Raw genomic sequence first — 3,421 nt, forward strand, 5'->3', positions numbered from 1 at the left:
ATTAAGAATGGCCAAAGTTTCCATTCTACTTCAGTCTTAGCATGGATAGGTGACTAGTTTCTGTTCTGAGTCACATCCTCTGCAAACTTTATTTTACTATTGCACAAGGTTAGTCTGGTCAATATTTGACTGGTAAATTTCTTGGAAGTGCTATTATCAGAGTAAGTGCCTTGGAATCAGTAATGATGCTTAACACCACAGATCACTAACCTACATCTTTATGTGGACACTCATTTTTCAGTGATGCACTGATTAGTAGTATGGCTTGTAAGTGCAGCTTGAAAAATAGGGGTCAAAATCGAGCTTAGTTGGTGCTAACTTTGGCCTTGATCCTTCAGACATGCTTGGGTAGCGAGCATTTTACAGAGCAAGATGAAAATTCAAAGTGATCTCAACCAACTGGAGAAATGGGCTGGTATAAATAGAACAAGCAAAATGAGACACGTATGTAAGAATAATTGACTAGACAAACAGAAAATGAGGAACAATTGTCTAGGGAGTAGTTCTTCAGAAAAGGACTGGATTGTTATACTGGATCATAAAAGAAATGTGAATCAGCAATGTCACACTGTTGTGGAAAAAAGCAAACACCATACTGGGTTGTACAAACAGGTGTATCCTAGGCAAGATACATAGCATAATGCTTCTGCTGTGCACTGGTAGGGCCTCAGCTGGAGTACAGGTTCACTTTTGGGGCCCACACTTCCAGAAAGATAGGAAAGATAGGAATAAGTGGAGAGAATCCAGCAACAAAGGTGATCAGAGGGCCTATGAGGACTGAATGAATGAACTGGGTTTATTTAGTACGTATTGAGGACAGAAGACTAGAGTTGAGACTTGATGATAGTCTTCAAACAGGTCAAAGGTTGCTACAAGGAAAAAAAAAGAGGGAGTAATAATTTGTTCTCTGTGTTCATTGAGAATAGGACAAGTTACAATGGATTTAACTTGCTACGAGAGAGAAAGAGAGATGCAGGTTAGACATTGCAGGGGAAAGAGGGAGCACAACTTTCTAATTCTAACTCTCCTATTTATAATTCTTATCTCTCCTAATTCTAAAGAGAGTCAAGCATGGGACCATATTATCTAGGGTGGCTGTGGAATCTCTTTCATATTTCCTTTGCTGGAGAATTGGTTAGACCAGGGGTGTCCAACTGACAGCCCACCGGCCACATGAAACCTGGGAGAGGTTACCTTGTGATCCCCAAGTTCCCACCTAGTGACTCCATCTATTGCTCTGGCTGCTGCTGACCCCAGGGTCTCTAGGCTCCCCTGCCCTCCCTTTTGCTTCCTGCTCCCATCACAGGGCATGCGGCAGTGCAGCCCACGGTGCCAGGGGAGTCTGCAGCATGGTGCAGCTCCCTAGCTGAAGTAAAGGCCACACACAGTGCAGCCAAGTGGCATTCCCACATGCATTAGTGCAGCTGCTGGGTGCGCAGCATGTACCATGTACAGCCTCCAGCCGCTTAGAAGTTGGACAGCCCCAGGTAGAGAAATCTCTCTCCAGGATGGTTGATTCTATCTCAGGGAAAGGGAATAGACTAGGTTCCTTTTTGCCCTATTTTCCATCACTATGATTTTCTATGAGTACTGAGTAAACTCCTTGTCTCTGATCCTGTAGATGATGCACAACATCCTGCATCCATATGAACATTTGCCTCTCCAGAACCACCTGTAAATTCAGGGATGAGTGGGATTACTCCCTTGTGTATTTGTAGGATTGAACTTTTATTCCTAATGTAGGCTACAATAATTTTAGGGTGGTATGGTTACAGCAGCGCAAACCCTTAGAGCAGGGGTGGCCAACCTGTGGCTCCAGGGCATGTGCGTGGTACAGGCTCTGTTTTGCACTGACATGGCATGTCTGTATCAGTGGGGACAACCCCTTTGGTAGGCGTGCACTCTGTTCCCTGATCTGCCACAAGCCACAAACAGAGGCTGGTGGTGCCAGTTGTGACACTCATGCCCCGGGTTGGCCACTCCTGGTTTACATTATCCATTTGCACCACTTGAACTACGGTCTAAACAAGCCCTTAGTTAATACCTTTCCAGCTCATAGCAGATGAAGAGAAATGTACAAACCTATAAGGGAGGTGAAGTTCCCAATGAAGGATTTTCAGGTGTCATAAAATTATACTGGTGCAAAGTGGATGTTAAAAATGCCAGACAAGAGTATAAGTGCCTTAAAGTTCCTTAGAGCTCATGGGAAGTATGCAGGCAAGCCTCGGGGGGGAATGAGAACTGCAGTGTTACAGATGTGTGATGCAATCGTTGGTCTCTCTGCTACCACTGCTGGAAGTTTTTCAGCCCAAACATCACTCACTCCTTTTATGTTAAGAGATAATACTATAATTTAGGCCCTGGGATGGCCAACCTGTGGCATACATGCCATGAGTGTCACAGGCAACCTATGGCTGACCAGGGAGGGCACAGGCACCATGGTGGCAGATCGGGTAGGAAGCAGAGAGCAGAGCAGCAGATCAGGCAGGAGAAGGAGACTGGGTGAAGGTGTAGGGCTAATTTGTGGCATGCCTCCCAAAAAAGGTTGGCCCTGCTGATTTAGGAAATGGGGGCTAATTGTGATATCCTTGATTTAGCACAACAACAATAGTAATAATAGCACAGTACTCCTCACTTAACATCGTTTCATTATTGCATCGCCAATCTATTAGAGAACATACGCGTTTAAAGCTGTGCAGTATTCAGTTATAATGTTGTTTGGCCGCTGCCTGCTAGTAGGTAATGACTGCGACGTAATTGGATTTGCTTAACACCATTTCACTTAAAGTCGCATTTTTCAAGAACGTAACTATGACGTTACTTGAGGACTAGCTGTAAGAACAATAACAACAGTAGTAATACTAGTAATAATGACAACAGCAGTAATAGTAGTAAGCACAACCATAGTAACAATAGTAATAGCAATAACAGCAGTAATAATAGTAATAACAATAGCAGCAGCAATAATACTAGCATTAATAGCGATAGTAATAACAGCAGTAATACAGGCAATCCTCGGACTTACGAGACAATCTGTTCCTGAAAACAGCGTCTTAAGTCGAAAGGTTGCAACTCAGAACCAATTTTCTCGTAAGAAACAATGTAATAAATGGGGGATTGGTTCCTGAACCGAGGCCTGATACCCTATTTTCACCCCAAATATCCCCGAATTTTGTTCTCAATTACTTATAGATGAGCAATATAGCTACATTAATATATCTATATTGTAGATAGCAATCATATTGATTTGAAAGGACTTCTTTGAGGTGATTTTGCTGGACTTTTCAAAAGGCTTTTGGTTGGACTTTTTGAAGGGCTCTTGGCTGGAGTCTTCTCAGGAGTCCTGGCTGCGGGTTTTTCTGGAGTCTCGTCTACTTTCTTAAAGAAAGTGTTCAAGGAAGTTTGGACAGATGTTCTCCAG

The 3,421-nt window shown here is 43.3% G+C and overlaps 1 long non-coding RNA gene across 1 annotated transcript; it reads right to left on the minus strand.

The window, feature by feature from the left end:
• Positions 1 to 778: 778 nt before the first annotated feature.
• On the minus strand, positions 779 to 2,470 carry LOC109309142. Its single transcript, XR_002100807.1, has 2 exons — positions 2,083 to 2,470; positions 779 to 869 (listed from the first exon to the last, which is right to left on the minus strand). It is a non-coding gene; the product is annotated as an uncharacterized LOC109309142 (long non-coding RNA).
• Between the last annotated feature and the right edge of the window lie 951 nt (positions 2,471 to 3,421).

The sequence above is a fragment of the Crocodylus porosus genome, unplaced genomic scaffold (genome assembly GCF_001723895.1).
Source record: "Crocodylus porosus isolate Cpor-Errol unplaced genomic scaffold, CroPor_comp1, whole genome shotgun sequence".
NCBI classification, from domain to species: domain Eukaryota; kingdom Metazoa; phylum Chordata; order Crocodylia; family Crocodylidae; genus Crocodylus; species Crocodylus porosus.